A 20274-nucleotide genomic window follows, 5' to 3' on the forward strand; every position below is an offset into this window, starting at 1 on the left:
TAAAAATATATTACTTACTGAATAAATGAAAAAAGAGACTGAAACAAATTACTACGGTACTATGCCATCCTGCTGTACATAAAAATAACTATTACAATACACAATATAAACTTACATTTTGCTTCCTACGAAGAAATTAACATACAACAAAGAACGAATTACAATTTCAATAATAATAATAATAATAATATAGATAAACCTACTAATATTTAAAATTAATTTGTCCAATTCCAGAAATATATCACATTGACGAATGTTACAGTTTTCATGTGTTTACTGTGGGTGAAAAACATTGCAAAATGGGGATAAGGATAACTATGCAGGAAACCACAGCTAAGTACTTTCTAGCACTATTGATGAATAATAATAATAATAATAATAATAATAATAATAATAATAATAGTCTAATAATGATAATAATAAGAAGATGAGGATGAAGAAGAAGAAGAAGGACCATGGGGAGGAGAAAGAAGAAGAAATAATAAGAAGAAGACTGTCGCACTACGAGTTCGTTTCATAGAGATAATTTGAACACATACTTTTAAATCCTCCGTGGTTTGATATCCCTCTGACCTCCTGCGGAAGGAAGTTCCATTCACGGCTGGCCACAACAGTGAAGGAATTGTTGTAGGTTGACGATTTATGCTTAGGAATAGCGAGCAATGTCGAGCTCAGCGCTCTGGTGTTTTTATCATGGTGTTCAGAAAGGCTATGAAATCGTTCATACAGGTAAGATGGGGATTGTAAGGTAAGGATTCGGTGCAATGAAGTCAGGGTATGCAGCTTGCGTCTGTCTTCAAGGCGTAGCCATCCGAGGTCGACGTAAGACTGGGTAACATGATCTGAAAATTTCAGATTACATATAAATCTTACACAGGGATTCTGTGCACGTTGTAGTTTATCTCGAAGCTCGGTTTTCGCATCTTTGTAAACTACGTCACAATAATCGAATATTGGAAGAACGAGGGTTTCAACTAGTTTCTTCTTTAAACTGAACGGAAAAGTAAATTTGATATTGTTTAATGTGTGCAACGTAGCAAGAACTCGTCTACTCACAGATATTACCTGATCCGTCCACGAGAGGTGCTAGTCAATAGTTACTCCGAGATTTTTTACGCTCTTGCAAAAGGGCAAAACTTGATTTTGAAGTTGTACGTCGGGGATGGACATGCGGAAATTGTCGGAAATAAGTCTTGGGTGGGCAATTACTATAGTTTGGGACTTTTTGGGTTTCAAAATAAGTCCATGCTGGTAAGACCATTTACTTATGGCCTCTAGATCCATGTTAATTTTCTCGATTGCTGTCAAAACGTCTGTTGGTTTTGCATGGATGTACAATTGTACGTCGTCAGCATAGATGTGACGTTTACAACGTGTCAGCTGTTTAGCTAGGTCGTTTGCAACTCACACACCACACATAACACTATCCTCCACCTCAATTTCACGCAGTTACCTACACATGGCAGATGCCGCCCACCCTCGTCGGAGGGTCTGCCTTACAAGGGCTGCACTCGGCTAGAAATAGCCACACGAAATTATATTATTATTAGCTAGGTCGTTGATATAGACAGAAAATAGCAAAGGAGCAAGGGTTGACCCTTGTGGGACACCTCTTTTTACACATTGCCACGAAGAAAATGCACCTTGATTGATGACACGTTGTTGACGTTCGTGTAAATAAGCTCCCAACCATCTCAGAGTACTGTAGGAGAACCCTAGGTAATAAAGTTTGGATAGGAGCAACTCATGGTCTACAGAGTCAAATGCTTTGCTGAAGTCCAATAATACTAGGATAGTCAGTTTTTGCTCATCAACAGCCTGTCTTATATCGTCAGTCACGCTTAGTAAGGCAGTACATGTTCTGTGATTGCGTCGGAAACCTGACAGGTGTGGGTCTAATATGTCGTGGTCATTGAGATAGTTGGTGATTTGATTATGCACAATGTGTTCGAGTCCCTTGGCTACTACTGACAGTATATTTATAGGTCTGTATTCACTGTTTAGTCTAGGAGATTTTGTCTTTGGTAAATGATGCACCAGGGCCATTTTCCAGACGGTTGAAAATACACTATTTTGAAGGGAGAAATTGTGTATGAATGTCAATACTGGAATAATAGCGTCGATAATTTTCTTTAGCATTATAATACATATATTGTCCACCCCTGTGGATTTAGTTTTAATCCGCATGATAGCCCCTTTCACTTGAAGGGGTGAGACATAACTAAAATAAAAATTGTCTCTGCCTACGGGTGGTGTGTTGTAATTTTCACACAAAAGATTTTCTTTTGCTTCTTCGTTCAATTGTACATGGGAGGATACGAAGTGATTATTCAATTCATCAAGAAAAACTTCCAAATCGTCTACCTTGTCCGGTTTATTTAGTCCGAAATGGCGGATTGACTTCCATAAAGTAGCGGGTCTTACGTCAGGTTTTATAAGTTCATGGGCGTACCGTAGTCGAGCGTTTCTTACTGACTGAGTCGTTTTATTACGTAGTTGTTTGTAATAGATAAAGTTTTCCTCTGTCAGGTAATGTTTATATTTCCTATGAGCTGCATCCCGGTTAGCCATCATTGCTCTAATATCATCATTTAGCCACGGGGAGAGTCTTTTACAGACGCGTGCTGTTCGTATAGTGGCATGTTTGTCAAAAATATGTAGTATCATGTTATTGAAAGTGGTGACCATGTCGTCAAAATTAGTTTTATGAGTTATCTCCTGCCACGGCATCGAAAAAGCGTCTTCCAATAATTTTTCGTTGTTAATACGGCTATAGTCTCGGTAAGTCACGTACTTAGGTTTATGTTTAGGGCATTGCAGTGTGTAAGACATAAAGATGATGTCATGGGCTGACAGTCAGGGAGCAGATGTCTGACCGTGATGTAATACTCTGTCAGGGTTGTTCGTTACTATTAGGTCCAGTAGTGGGTGTGAAGTTTTAGTGTGGTGAGTAGGAGAAAGTGGGAGGACCGCCATGCTGCATGCCTGAAACGTATTCAATAGATGAGTGGCTTCGGAAGAATCTGGATCTAGAAGGTTTGTATTAAAATCTCCCATCATTATAAAATGTTCGTACATAGGTAATAGTCTGTTAATATCAGTTTCTAAGTCATTCAGACGGCGAGCTTTAGGCGGTTTGTATACTACACCTACCAAGCATTTCACAGTAGCGACCTGTATCTCTATGAACATGTACTCAGGTTTACGCTCGTACTGTTGAGGCGACTGACAGATAATTTGAGGTTTCAAGCGCGAAGAGACAAAAGCACAGACCCCACCTCCCCCTTTGCCAAGTCTGTCATTCCTCAGAAGGCAGTAGCCAGGTAATTCAAGATTCTTAGCTTGATGTTTGACTTTCAACCAACCTTCACTGCAAAAGATGATATCAAAGGACAGTGGAATGAAAATTGCTTTTAGTTCATCTATACGAGTTTGAGAAACTAAACTCTGGGCATTAAGGTGACATATGTGAAGTGCGCTTTTATGTCTATTTAGGGCTGACTGGAGAATGTGTGTTGTAGCTTCAAGGGGTGGGGCTCGGGTCAATGGACTAGCAGGTAGACAAGTTGAAGGGATGGGCGGGGAAGGGGAAGTGTGACAAGGAAAAGTATTGCAATGGTCAGAGGGATTACTGCTGTTAGTGGTATGCATTGCCAATTGCTAAAGTGAAAACCAACTAGAACACAGCATGCGAACACATCCAATGAATAATCAGCAATTTATGTATATTAGATAGCTAAATTGTCTATAATAATAATAATAATAATAATAATAATAATAATAATAATAATAATAATAACGTGCAACAGCAAATTACGCGTACAGAATAACTCGAGTAGGAGCTTATTCTACGTAGTGTAGATGTTAGATCTATGTAGACGTAAATACGGGGGCCTGATTTAAATTAGAACCAGTTAGGAAGGTGATTAAATAGAAAGTCAATCGACAGATGGTAGGATAAGAAGACAGATAAACTAATCGATATTTAGATCAATTAATACGGAAAATGGATGGATAGGTAGACAGACAGATGATTGATTGATAGATAGATAGATAAATAGATAGATAGATAGATAGATAGATAGATAGATAGATAGATTTTCTTAAACTCAATAAAAAGATAGCTTCTCGGCTGTGACTTACGGTAAAGGGTGGGAGTAGACTCACATTGTCAAGTGATAAAGCAGCACTGCAACAGAACCTTATGCCATAGGAAGTTCCTTTAACTGGCAAACTCTTAATTTCATCCCGTCCGCCTTCTTGGTTATGATGTCTCCTGAATCAGTCCAAGTGTTTGTAAGTCCAAAACGCGGGATTGCTGTCTTCAAGATGGACATTCTGACAGCCGTAAGATCTTCACGGATTGTTGTAGATGATCCTTTCAGTTTCCTTTTCTTCGTGAAGACGTCCTGCCGACACTAGGATAGGTCGTGTTTTTCCTGGAGATCGAGGTCCTACTTTGTGACACTTATCGATGTCATTAAGTCTCACATCTGCACCAACTGCTTTGCACACGTTGAGCACTAGTTCATCGCAGTTTTCGTTTGAACTTTCAGGAATGCCGAAAATTCTTACATTTTTTCTCCTGCTATATTGCTCCAATGAATCGCACTTAGCGTCCATATCCTCCTTCAGTTTGCGGATTTCCGCCTCCTTCTTATCAAGTTTTTCAGTTAACTCTGACAACGCTTCGATATTAAATTTAAAACTTTTTTCAAGTTCTTTTATGACCACTTCTGTTATGCGGGTCGAAATGGCCTGCACAATTTTTTCAAGGAAGCTGTCCGAATTAATGAAGTCGTCCAGCGCGCACTTCACGAGGCGGTCTACGTTGGCAGCACTGGTAATGGCTGGGCTTCCCTCCGTTGTTTCGGCGACCCATTTTCTTTACAATGCGAATTTGGAAGAAAAAGAAGATCAATACCAACAAAAAGTGTGTGTGTATTGATTGGTAAATACAAATGTAACACTTTCGCAAATTTTTGTCACTTTCACTGCTGTATAACACCTTCAAATCACTTGATTACTGTGGAGCCTCACTCACTCACGTCCGTCACCAAGCATCACGTCACGGCGGGATGTTCGAAAGCAGCCTTGACAGCAGAAGAAACTAGTGATGATGAATACTTTCCGTGTGAACTACATCAAAAAGAAAAACATGAATGTGCGTTATGGCACAATAAACACATAATGATTGGCTCTCTAAAGAGAGTATTGTTATGCGTATGGTGAGTGCTTCTATAAACAAATATCGTCATAGTGGACTTAAATCTTTTAACATTCTGGACTGGTGTTATATGCCCGATGAGATTCTGATTTCGCTTGCTGATCATCAACTTCCCTTTCTTTGGGACATACTCCCAGACGAATTCAGGAAAAACATCCTGAATATGAATATTGTTATGAACATTACTTCAGCAACGATCCAAACGCTACTACTCAAATAGATGGTACTCCCAGTATGAAGAAAGACTGTCGTAAGTGTAAATAAAAAAGGTGAAGGAGATGTATTATAAGAGTCCTTGCTGCTCAAAGAAATAAACAATAAAGAAGATGGGGTAATTATGTTTAAATATACATTTTTGTATGTCCCTTGATTAAATAAATATCATATAACCTTTCTTGTGTATTATTTATTTCACCGCCTTCCTTATTGTTAAAAAACAACCAAAGTATGCAAATTTATTATTTTTTATTTTTACAAACTAGCACTTTTACATCTAATTAAATATATAATCACTTCATTTATACTTTAATAACAATCAAATAAGTACACAAATAATTTATTAGTTCCTGTACATACATTTTAATTAGTGTATTAAACATCATAATTCATATACTTCTTTACTATCACCATCAATGCGGTAATGACCCCACGCTAAAGTTGAAATACCATCCGATTGGATGTATCGTTTATCATCATCTGGTGTTGAAACTACTTTCTTTTGACACACAGTAAACACATGATGAAGATTTGATTGTATAGAGTACTGATTTTTCATCATATGCTTATTTTCTCTGAAACACTCCTCATAATCATCTATTGTCATATTCGCTGTAGTTTGGCTTTTGATACAGTTTTCTTTTCTGTTTTTATAGCATACATTTTTGCTCTAAGTCCAATAAATGTACAAAACAACACACCTGACAATTCGTCCTTCATGTAGCCTATTTCACGTCTATTCATTCCAGGAATTCTGTAAGGATTATCCTCTGAATATTCCCCTGTATCAAACCATTCAGCAATATCTTCTTTTATATATGCGTAAACATACTTAGTTTTTATATGATAAATAAGCCTATCTGTATCAGTATACACTAATGTAAGGTCTCCCTCCTTTGGATACTTTTGCTTCATGTACGCATAGTGAAAAATCAACTACCTTTGTTTTAGATAAGTCTAATATCACCATTCCTACAAACATTGGTTTATCGCTCTTGACTATCACCCTTTCCATTTCAATAGCTGCACACGATTAATCGAAAATGACTCGTTTATTAAAGGTAGGTTGCGCTATTAAACGTCCAGCACCAAAAGGTCCATCCCAACGTGTCACCAATTTAACGTCCCTAAATTTCTCACATTAATTAGTGTGCGACCAAAAACGGAATTATTCATTAACTTGAAAAGGTTTTATCGAGATCGTTTGTGCTTTGCTTACGTTTTTCTGTATTCAATTATATGTAAGGTTTTATCCAAGGAGCTTGATTAAATTGTAGTATTCTGTAAATGTTTAAACATTGCAAACCATACTTTAAATATTGTTTCAAGTTTAGATAATGCAAAACATACCGATGTTTATTATGTAGTGTAGTCATAAGTTTAGGAAGAGCCTTTTGTGCAGGAGATTTCCTCATTTCAGGAAAAAGTGGAAAATCGTTATGCAATCATGCATTTCTCTAGGATACAATAAATCCACTACTAAAATATAACCTATTTCAGATTCATCATCTACATTTAGCACATAAAATTCGTCTACATTTTATACCCAAGAAAAATTGCCTACTGGGAGATACTGCATCATAGCCCACCCATATAGTTATTTACATCCAAGTACAGTAAATAAGAGTCGGGTATTTCTGGGTTGTAATCACTCATGTATTTATTATTAGCTTCAACATACCTATGAGCACAATATACTACTCCTCCTCGAATACCTCTTTCTACAAATTGCATCATATCCACATCGGTGATGACTTCTATGTGAACTTTTGTTTTCTTTAGAAGCGAACTCCAAGCTAAACCAGGAGCAGTAAAATAATGAGCAGGATCCAACCCATAAGTCTCTCTGCACACCTTTCGGAAGTTTTCAAAAATATCTGCCAAAAGTAACACATCAGTTTTCAAATACAAATCTGAATAGTCACCCAATGTAACACAATTAAAAGTTTTCCATACATGTTGTGCTCGTTCATATTCTATCAGAAATAGAAGTACCAGTAAGAAAACTACCAAACATATCTTTTGGTGGTAAACTTCTTTCATTTAATACGCTTATTTACTTTACATATTCGTAAGGAAAAACACCTTTTTGACACATCAATTCGAAATGAACAGCGTCTCGAAAATATTTCCGCGTGATATGTTTAGCATCATTCTTCATGTACAAAGCACATTTCTCTAATTAACTGCCTAAAAAGTTGAATGAATCAAGAAACTGTAATTGCAACGGCCTGAAAGGTTTATTATCAACAACAGGAACAACTTTAGTAAACGACTTATAGCGTTCTGTATTAGTAGATATTAATGTTACCCTTCCTGGATTAAAAATACCTCACTCCCATTATCATCATTCTCCTCTACCTCTACAATCTTCTCACACAATTGTTTGATAATAAAATGACTATCGTATCCACTCAAATTATGAAAAAATGCTGTTATGTAATTCGGTAAGGTTACAACACTGGTGACTAGCACCACGAAATTTTCCAGTTAAGTGGTCATGATCTTTAACTTTAACATCTGTTGCGACAAACTCTTTTTCGCAAATATGACAAGTAGTTGCTCCCAAATATTCTTCTTCCTGATCTCAATTAAGTTCCTCTATCGGAACTACTTGAGCATAATAATGTGCTATATCTTGAGCAATACTAGATAATTCTCTAACCAACCATTCGCAACAATCGTCTCCGCGATATAAATTAAATCTACTGTATGTTTCATTGTAAGAACAATGCAAATATTAAGCGATACTGTGCATTCTGTGATATTTCAAGGGAGCTGTATAGGAAGTTTCATTGTTTGGCATAGCCGTGTCAATCGGGTTCAAAACGCATTCGATGTCAGCATAAATAGTAAAAGGAACTATTTCTTTATTCTTAAAATGAATAAACTTGACTATTTTTTCATGCTCTTTCGGCATTTCTAACTTTACAGGATTAAATTGACTGCACGTAACCATGTGGTTATCCAGTCTGGGTTGTGTACCAAAGTATGATAAACAGCGTTCACACACATAGATCTTATGATTATGTTTGTTAACTGTTGAAGGCACTAACCGAGATAAGAGATTTGATCCACGAAAAATGGTATACAACGTTATCTTGTTCCGTTTGGAGCAGAAATAGGTTTACATGCTTCCTTGTAGAACCCTCTAATTTCTTTGTAATGTAAATAGGTACAATTGAAAACGGTTGATTGCTATCTTGTCCTGCATATAACCACTTTCCATTTTCATACATTACTCCATACACATTCACCGATATATCGTTTTGGTTTTCAAATTTAGACAAATTTTGTATTTCCATAGGAAATGAAATTCCTTCGAAAACACTTCTATAGTGTGGATATGATGATCGACGCTCGGTATGCGTTCTTGCTGGGTTAAGAGCAGCTACAATTGATTATGCAAAACAGTCGTCATCGTTGCATTCTACATTAACGACAGCTTTCTTATACCGTAAAGTAATTTCAAATGGTGACCCGCATGAAATCCTGCACATGACTTTATGTTTATTTGCAGTTCCAACAGCGACTTAAGAGCCCGTCCAGAATCTCTCTCTGGATAGCGACTCAAATTGGTTAAGGTCACTTGCACAACATTTTCTTCATACCACTCTCGTAAATCTGTTCCAATAGTAATAATATGATTTTTGATGTTGGTGTGAAGTTTAGTTGTTTGATCCGAACTAGGCAATATGTGTTCAGATATCAATGATGTGTTTACTTTAAGAGCACTACTTTCTAACGCTTTTTGCACATACTTTTTAAACCATATGTAACACCCTTCCAAAAACAATTTAGGATCCTTCAACTCACAAATATTTCTAATTGACCCTGGAAACATACGCGTCTTGTAACTAGTTTCTAGTAATGTCCAAGCCATACAACAGTTTTCCACTCTTACAGTTACTTCGATTAAACAATTGTTTTGTATACAAATGTCTACACTGTCAGCTAGATTTACCCAATATGTATTAAATTCATTTGTATTTTCAATTAACGTGGGTTCATAGATTGAAAGACGAGTTGATGGAATAACGTCTACAGACACATTCAACCCTCTGTCCAAACCGCATTGTTCTAACATACTCTCTACGGCGGTGTATGTGTCACTTAAAAATTCTTCAAATTTATGATTGTTTGTTACATTATCGAAAGAAAAGGAAAGTTCATCTAACAACCTCAAACGTTTTGGTTCCATCATTGTTTACCTAATTTCTCTATATTTAATAAAAACAGTAATAACAGTTATGTACATCCGCATGAATCCATCATTGCGGAAGGACGCTACTAGAACAAGGAATTAGTTTCAGATCACACTCGTTCTCAAGACTTCATAACAAATGCTAATGATATACCTTACTGTACATATCAATAAACACTAATACATTTGACATAATTTCTTTACTTTAAATAGACAGTAATGATAGTTGCTGTACACAGTATGTACATCCGTATTGTTGTTCAATAATTGTTTATGAATCCACCAATAAGGGGAATGTATAACGTCAAGAACAATGAATTAGTTCGAAATCACACCCATCTTGAAGACTGCATAACAAATGCTGTTGATATATCTTACTGTACATATCAGTAAACACTATCACATTCGATTGAAACCTTAGAGTTTTGTAGTTATAACCAGAAATTATAAAAAAATGAGCATTTTAACCAACCCTGGAGTCTGTAATATCACACGTAACACACACTCATCAACATTTTTCCTGTGCTCTTGATAGTATTCTTTCGAAGAATCTGATGTGTATACAGTAAACGTTAAGGGTGTAATACTGTTTAACCAACAGTCTTCTTCTTCTGCTTCTTCTTCTTCTTCCGCTTTACAACCCTCAAGACATGAAGAAACTATAACTAACTGTTCGATTCCTTCTCTCTGTCTTACACTTATATGCTTAAATTTCATATTTTAGGCACATATATAAACAAAAACAGCTTAGACACATATAAACAAAGCTAAAACTATGGTAGATAAACATAGGTAGGGAAGATTCTGGCGCCTTCTCCTCCTCAGCAGGCTACCCTTCCCTATACATGCATGAACAATGCTAAAATATTATAGCAGACTTTTTAAACTTTCTATTTAACAAAATCTACCTCGTTACGTGAATTTATTTTGCCTTTAAATATGAGCTTCAATCCCCTTTGATTTAATTCCTCTAAGTCGTCATTGGTTCGTTCTTGGTACTGAGTTGTTAAAAATACTGATGTTGCCACCTCTTCATCACCAGATTTTTCTAGAATGTCTGCAACAATTCGCCTCCCGTACCGAGTTTTAACAGCTCGGTACGAGAGTACATTGTAAACTTCATTGACCGCTAATTGATCTAGCGGTTTATACTCGCTTCCTCTTGATTTGGATAAAACAGAATGTTTCTTCAACAAATACATTACTTCAAAGCAAACAGTTAAATCACACTCTGAAACCAAAAAAGAAATTCCTCCCTATTCAATCAAGTTATTATATTGCTTTACAAAGAAACATAGAGAAAAACTTACCAAAAGATTAGGTGTGAATCAAATCTCTTGTCAATCCCGAACAACGAGAGCAGCAATCAAGGAAATATGTAATAGGTCACTGATGTACACAACCAAGGTCGCAGAACCAGCGAATACGTTTCCACAAACGAATGCAGGCTATATATATACTAAATTCATGGCAGCGGGAGAGCGCAGTGCAAACCAACTCAGCGGGAGAGCGCACCTGCATGCATGTTTAAAAATAAGAGATAAAGGATTCTGACTCAGCGGGAGAGCGCACCTTCCACACAAAAGAACCAAGGAGGGGAAGGGGAAACAGGGCTGACTCAGCGGGGGAGCGAGAGGGAACGATGCTGACTCAGCGGGAGAGCGCACCTGCCACACACACACACAGCTGCACAAAGGGTAACGTGGTTGACTCAGCAGGAGAGCGCACCTGCATGCAACCCCGCCAAGGGGGTGGAGGCCACACCCCCACCATCGTGCGCCCGCGCTCACCTCCCCTCCTCCACCCCCAGAGAACATACCGCACACCCACCCTACCCCTCAGCACCACCCGCCCCCACCAATCACAGCAAAGACCCCGCCCGCATCCCACCCAACAATCAGAGCACAGACAACGCTCCCTGCCCACCCCACCACAAAGTGGATTTGAATCGGCGTCCTACCACTACTCCTACATTCATTTGTTATCAACATTACGACAACAGTTCTTTGACTTCATACATAGTATATAGACATCGATATGTGTATACATGAGTGCTAAAAGTACTCAAGTGAGACGGATAATATTAAGTGTGTCTTGTGTGGAAAGTTTTTTAAAAACAAATGGACTGATAATCCCCAAAATTCTGCGACTGGGTAACATTAAAAAAAGCCAAACCCCCAATCAGCAAGAAGGAGAAGGAGAAGAAGATGAAGAAGAAGCAGTCGTTCGATAATGGCGGACGTAACATAGTGGTAACATGAAATCGAAACATTAATTTGCCTAGTGTATGAAAACAAAGTGGTGTATAATCCTAGACTCCATGGATATAGTAATAGGGAGACCGTGAATTGTGTATGGCATTGTATCGCGTCGAGAATTGGGACGAAAACTGGTAATAATTAGATTTATTATGATTATCTTATGAATAGTGTTATCTTAGATTAATTATTGATAAAATATATTACACGGAATACATTGATGAAGAAAGTTACACTAGGAGAAGTAGTAATTTTCGTTCTTGTAACTTAATTGAAGAAATGTTTTGAAAACATAAACAGTGCTTTCCTAACATCCATCTCGTACCTAATGAAATTAATACCATTGTTCGCTTTAAGAACAAATAAGTGTAGGCCTATGCCATAAGTAGGCCTACTACGTGCATATTTTCTTTGTCACAATATTCTGATTCCATGTTTCAGGAAAAAGTTGTGCCAAAATATGACAAATTCTGAAGGTTAGATGTCGAACTTGGAGAGATAATATCCTCCCTCTACTCCCAGGTTCTGCTGTACAGAAAACAAGAAATGGGTCTACTTCAATGCCCTCAACTTTCTGGAACCCTTGATTGCTGGAAGAAGGTACAATTCTGTAATATTTATTTTTTAAAGTAGGCCTAGACTACAGACCAGTGTTCTAGTTGTGAAAGAGTGAGGGGAAGATTCAATCTGTAGGCCATCAGTTCATTAATGTATCAGATATAACAGAAAGTAATATATCATTTAACCTAAGAATCATCTTACTAAAATAATTATTGAAACTAACAATTTCTTCAACAGAAGGCTTGTGTCCAGACTAAAATGTAGCTCCAATTTAGAAGAATTGCATTATTTTGTTCATTTTTTCAGTTCTATTTCAAACACGTCTATGTAAGTGGCACCTGGTGCATGAGAGCCTTTTCATCAATCTGAAATAGAGGAGGAGGTAGAAATAATTTGTGTTGGAGGGGTCTAACTCCTGCAGTTCAGAAATTATTGAAGGGACTTCAACTTTCAATCCACTGACTTCTGCTTCGACAACAGCTCTGCCAGCAGTGAAAAATAAAAGAAACAGATATGTGAAAGTGACAGTGATGTGTTAAGTAAATAGTTAGAAAAGATACTGAAAACATAAAAGAAAAGATAATCAATGTTATTTTTAGTGTCTTCGTGATGACATGGAAAGAATGAATGAAGTAGGTCGAAGGGTTTTCAGAGTTAAAATTCAAGAACTGTTTTATACAATATTAGACCAAGAACGAATCTAATAAAATTTATGTCCTTGAGAAATGTTTTTAAAAATCAATTTTCCTTATACTTATCTATCAATATTTATTGGAATCGTCAGTGAGTTATATGTATAGCACCTGATGGGAGAGTAACTTTAACTCCAATTTTAATTCATTATTACAATTATTACAACATCTTACAACAACACAACCAGTCTGTCTGAGTGTCATGAAGGGTGTTGCTCATAGGGTTAGATGTGAGGAAAGCAATGGCAAACTACCTCACTACTCATCTTGCCCAGTACGCCTCATTTGGTACTGCCATTAGTTTTTATGGTTTCCCTATAACTGCATAGCCTTTGGTGATGCTATGTGAGGATCCAACCAGCCTCTGGGCTGATGACCTAACAGAAATTTGTATATTTCATGTGGTAGAACATGTATGATTTACAAGAAAAGGAGTATTTTGAAGTACAGGTAGTAGGTTCTTTCTGTGTGTATGTAGTAAGCAGTTGTACAGCACAGGTGATCTGAAACCAGACCGGCGTATTGATAGCTCTGTCCAAGAGCTGACTTCCTTCTTACGGTATACTGTTGATCGCAACTGCAAACTCATTGCACTACGTTTGTACAGCACAGATGGTCTAAAACCAGACCAGTGTAAAGACATGAGTAGTTTTGTCCGGGAGCTGACTGCGTTCTTACAGAATACTGTTGATCGCAACTGCAAGCTCATTGCATTAGGTTTACTGCACCTATATTCAATGTTGCTTACTATACTACCATCCTGGGAGAATACACATCCTAAATACCTATTTGAAATTATCTACTTGTTCTAGTTTTGTATTCCCAACCTGACATTCAGTTCTCTTTTAGGTGTCTTCCCTACTGCCATCACTTTAGTCTTGAAACAACTAATTTTCATGTCATAATCATTGCATCCTTTTTATGATGATGATGATGCTTGTTGTTAAAAGGGGCCTAACATCGAGGTCATCGGTCCCTAATGGTACGAAATGATATAACAAAAAAATCAAATTCATCCACTGACCAAAATAAAATAAAAAAATGTCATGAAGAATGAATGGATGGACATGAACCCTACAAAAAACCAAAAACAAACAAACAAAAACAGTGGATCAGACTCAAAAAGAAGGTAGTTAATTAGAGTATTACTGACCAAGGGACCATTTATAAAGCACAGTGATGCTTGATGTCTGAAGGGGTGCTAAATTCACGTCTAAGGCCCCACAGAATGGTACATGTCGCGAGTAAAGTAGAACCATGGTATTTGTCATTTTGGGGGTACTGATCAAAAGTAGCGAAGACTCACGGTGGTCCACACAAGATGGTACTACTCACAAGTATTGCAATTCGTACAGGGAACGCAGACCTATGGTGTTTCTCACACAATGGCGCCACTCATAGCCAACGCAAGCCGGTAAGGCTCCTCACCTAGGTGTACTAGTCACGGGCCCCGGTATTCCAGTGGTGTTCCTCACATAGCGGGTACCAATCACAGGCAACGCTGACCCATGGTGCCGCTCATATAGCGGTACAAATCACAGGCTACGCCCAGACCCGCGGTGTTGCCTACATGCGTACAACGCACGGGTACTGGAATCCACCAGGCCAGGCCTTTTACTGGAACTAATCACAAACCTAATTCGTACCAATTTAGTGATACTACTCTCAACTACATGCAACCCATGGTGTTCCCCGCATGATGGTACGAATCAAGAGTAGTTTCATGGTTCTAATTCAATAATCCCCGGGTCGCCCCTTGTAGTCGCCTCTTACGACAGGCAGGGGATACCGCGGGTGTATTCTACATGTGCGTCGCCCACCCGCAGGGGGCATCCTTTTTAAAGTGGCAAGATATTAGATTGCACAGTTTCAGTAGACCAAGTCGTTCACGTAGGACAAACTTCTTACCGCAGTTATACCTGACAGAATCCCTCCCTGCCACCTTATACCTTTGTAACTTAGGTAGCCTTTATCTCCTCATTCCAAGTACTCTCCTGCCATTGATACGCGATTGCACCTGCAATCACTACTTTCATGTCTGTTACTTATAATTTATTAATAACATATAGACCTACTGAGGGCACCAAGGTAGACCCATTATTTTATTTATTGTGCTGTAGATCCACGTAAACAATGAAAAACAAAGGTGAAAAATTCATTTGTATCTATTTTGACAGATGTTTCTACCAACGTTTTGTAGATTTTAATCTACAAAATATAATACTGCATTTTGTGTGATGTGATATTAAGGGGCTATTATGGCAGAGAATGTACATATTATAACATTTCAATGATGTCGAGGTCGAGAGCGAAGAAGTCATTGAAAGTTATAAAATAAACAGATCATTGGGAACGGCACAGAAGTATGTGAATCACCGGAATACGGCCAGCTTATGCGTTCCATCACGCATGAAAACCTATACAACTCGCATATTTATGGTGAATCTCACGGAGTGAAATAGAAAAATCAAGCTCAGAATCCCGTGGTATACATAAGACTGAGTTAAGAATAATTCAGATACGAAGCAGAGATCAGTAATGTGACCGTATCGGTCATGTACATATTTATTTATTAATTATTTTAGGCAGTGAAAAACCTTTGTTAAGCACCCTTGTACATGTTACAGAAAGTTGCATTAGGTTGCACATGCTTACACAACCTTTCTAGCCTGGTAAACACAACTCCGTCTTAACTAAAAGAATCCCCAGATAGAGAGAGAGAGAGATGAAAAATGTCAAGCAAGGAAAGTCAATAATGATACCTCCACCCATTGAAAAAATGGCCGAAACGCGGCGATGCCAGCTTGCAAGCTTCATTTGTATGATAATTTTTCTAGATTTGCATAACAATTTGTATGGGAAACCTCGGGATGTTATCAGTGGCGGTTCGTGACATTTTATTCTGGTAGGGCTGTGCCGTCATCTCCCACCCCACTCTCCAACGGACCAGTTTTCACTGGCCAGCGCCCTGATAATTGTAGATGAAATATAATAATAATAATAATAATAATAATAATAATAATAATAATAATAATAATAATAATAATAATAATAATATGACACTGGCTAAATACTGTAGGTATCTTTTTCCGAGGCAGAACGATCACGTAGCGAAAATCAGATAATATCTCAAAGCGGAAAAAAGTAGAAACTTAAGGCATCGCAAATCCGAAAGCATTACAACCTTCATACCCTTAAAACATCGACAATAAACATATACTTATGTTCACAAAACCACTAAATTCATGACTCGATATACTTTTCAGGTTGAGGTTCAAAAAAACAGGCTAATATATTACAACACGTGTAGCGAAGTGAAGTGAAGCGTGAAGACAGCAGAACGAACACCACTAACAAGAAAACTGCACAACTGAATCCGAAAAACAATTCTAGTAGATTACGAAAGGTCAGTCAATTGTTATTATAAGTATAAAGTTCGTACTTTGATGATGATGATGATGATGATGATGACGGGATGAAGATTCACATGAAAATAATACAAGAAAGTAGGTAACGATACCTTACCTGACTTGCTTGTATACAAAATCCATTCTCCTCTCCTGCTCTGCGAAGTGGTTGATGACATATTCGTTGAAGTTAGGAACTGCCAACAGCTGTTTCTCGATGGAGCACATAGCAAGCGCGTTAAGTCGGTCTTCCTCCATGGTATTCCTAGTGAACGACTTAATCGTTTTCAGCGTACAGAAGCACCTTTCATTTTCTGACGTTGTCATCGGAATTGTACAAACATTAGCCGGCTAACAGCTACTGCAATCACGGCTACTCCTGTTTCACTGATCACAAACGACAGTGACATTCACGAGAACAATTCAGTTCCTTTCGGCTTCCTCAAATCTCAAAGCAATGTGACCAACGTACAAACAGTGCCGTCACCTTATGATTAGATTTTAAATCTTTACTTTAGCTTATTTTTAGAACGGAATTGTTTAAATAGTCAGTCTAATGGAATCCATTGTTTTGTAAACAGTTTTGGAATTAACCTCTAACAACAGTTAACGTGAGACGTGTGGGAAAAGGCCTAGGTACATTGTAAAGTGGTTGGCGGCGTTGCTACGGGCTCTGCCGGACAGACCAAGTATTAAATGCTCTAAGCATACAGCCCCCACTGCATTCTTCCTTCCCCTGACAAGACCAAATCGTCTTCCAAGGCTCCTCCCGCACCCCTCGCTCTTGTTAAACTCTAGGAACTTACTGGGGGCTCTCCTGACAGCACCCGACCGCCTAATGTCTAAAGAGAAAACATCGTGTTGGACCAAAGAGAAAACATGATGCTTGCTGAACGGATGCCACGGTCAGACAGCCTTTGCCATGTCTTTGAAAATATAAAAGCGAAACGTTTACAGCCAAAACAATAAAGATAACATTGACTAACTGAATAACACACTACCATAAGTTAGACTTTGCTACATTTGTCCATCACTTTATATAACCCGCTATGGAGTGAAATTATGTTACGTGTTTTAGTAAAGGCGGCGGGGCGGCGCCCAAAAGCCCTTCATGCACGAACCGCCACTGGATGTTATATGGTTTCATAATAGACCTCTGCCGAAATTCAAATTTTTATAAAATATTAACGTGTGGAAAATACGCGATCATTTGGATTATACAACAACTTAGCGTCAGTACGCTCACTATGTACGCAGAACCATCATGGGAGATTCTGTAGGGGCAATATTTAGATAATTAATTTTAAATAAACGGCCGATCGATGCAGTTCCGCACATAACAAGACTACTTAAGAGTCTGAGTCACGCATTTGAGTGCATTACCGATGCCATACGACATGTTGAACTATTAATTAAAAAATAGTCGGGACTAGCCACTGTTTGTCGTGTGAGTAGGGGAAAGCTTTTAAAAGGGATGGCGGTGATGCCACCACTGCCATTCGACGCGAAGGATTCAAGGCAGAACCACGGTTTGCTGGTGTTCTGACTTTACTAGTATTTCAGAGTGGAAATATACATTTTGCATCTTCGAGACTATTAAAATTATCTACAAATGATAGTATTAAAAGGGCTGAAGTAATGTGACAGCAAGAACGGTGTTACACTAGTTTTTTTATTAAAGTGACGCAACATATGTTAACATCATTAAAGTGTTACAGTACTTTTTGTTAAAGTGACGCAACATATGTCAACATCATAAAGGTGTTACAGTACTTTTAATAAAAGTGAAGCAACATATGTCAACATCATTAAAGTGTTAGAGTATTTTTTGTTAAAGTGACGCAACATATGTCAACATCATCAAAGTTGGTATGGTGTAGAAGAAGACCCTGGATTATGAAAGCGTTCAGCAGGAGTATAGCAGTGGAAACGAACCTGTGACCAACGTCAGCGCCATGGAAGCTTAAAAGACGATGAGGGCCTTTTCCTATTCTCTAGCCTAGAATTTCCCGACATGATGATAAGTACTAAAATGTAATAATTTTTCTAAATAAATGCGCGGTTATTTAATATGTAGATCACATAAATTAGATTAGAAATGTAAATTGCATGTATTCTTGAATTAGAGAGAGAACTTGTGAGTGGTCTTCATATAATTTATATTCATCTAGATGGAATTAATAGTCTACTACATGGGCTTCAAAATATATCTAATGTAATGCATGTCCGTGATTTGATGAAAAATATTAGTTAGTCTGAGAGTGCTTAGATTAGGTGGGAAAAATGCAGATTTGTATCTGTACTGATCCCAAACCGTGATATGTATAATTTATTTACGAGATATCCAAGCTTATTGTGATAATGCACGGTGATTTTGCCTTCAAAATGGACTATCGGTTTATAACCTCAAGATAGGTAGGCACTCTTATTTTCACGTAATTTGCGTGATAATATTTGTAGATGGCTGTATTAATTATTTGCCTAACTTGTGACAAGCCTGGACAACGAACACACTTCTCCCATTGAGATTAGTGTTTTACTTTAATGGCAAATATTTTCCCTTTCTGTATATGAGAATAACCTTATGGATATGTTGAAAATCCATATTTGATTTTATTTGTCTGAGTTTAAAATGTAGGAAAACTTTGGCTGTTATAACTTCTGTAATCGGATGGATGCGAACCCGGTCATTCTAAGGATGTGAATATGAGAAGATGAATAATGGCTTGATATTGAATTAAAGAATTGTGACAGGGCAATGAATTAATAAGCCAGTGGAGCTTTGGAATATGATTTGAGAATATGTATTCAAATGAGATTATTTAACAATGATGGATTCTAAGGGAGACGATTTGGTCTCGCCTTCAGCTGTTAACAAGATATTTTCTGCCACACCAGGCCATTACTTGTTATGGCATGACGTCGAAAGATTTACAACTTGAAGGGGAACGGGAGCTCGTCCCTTGTAAAGGGTCACTGTCTACTGTGTTGTTCGAGCTATTCCACTTAGAATGAAGGCAGGGAAGTCTCCAGAAAACCGATTATAGTTTAAAGGATTCTTTTAACTTTTTCATGTTTAATTTTATAATGAAATTAAATAACTGGAACGCCAGTATTATTATTGATTTGTTGACCCTATGATTAACTGAGAAAGGGAGTTTTTATAGACCCGTTTGTCGGTGCCATCCTGGATATCATCGGTTCGAACTCTGAGGCAACCATGGATTTTTGTTGTCACACGATTTATTTTCTGTTTCATAATACAGCAAATTGCATGCGTATATTGTTTATTGTTCCTTTTAAATTATGTGTACATATTTTCCTTTTTATACGTTCTTTTAGTTATGTTTTACATTTTATTTGGATGACAAAACGAGCTCTATATTCGTTATTTTGTCATTGGATTCATTGGGATGTGGGTTCGATTTCTGGACCCGACATCGGTCATTGTTATTTATTTTATGATTATGATGTTATCGACTAGTATTCACTTATTCTTTTGTTTACTTATTTGTAATAATAATTAATTTAGCTAGGTGACCACTCCAAGTTATCTTCAAAAATTTTTTGTTGTATAGATAATTGTTTCTTCTGATAATGAAGAAAGTTCTTAACGATAACCGTCGCATTTATAAGGATATTTCTGATTTAAAAATATATTATACCAATTTTAATGTAATATTTATCGTCATGTCGGAAAGAGGGAAAG

Source organism: Anabrus simplex, chromosome 3, assembly GCF_040414725.1.
Source record: "Anabrus simplex isolate iqAnaSimp1 chromosome 3, ASM4041472v1, whole genome shotgun sequence".
In the NCBI taxonomy this organism is placed as follows: domain Eukaryota; kingdom Metazoa; phylum Arthropoda; class Insecta; order Orthoptera; family Tettigoniidae; genus Anabrus; species Anabrus simplex.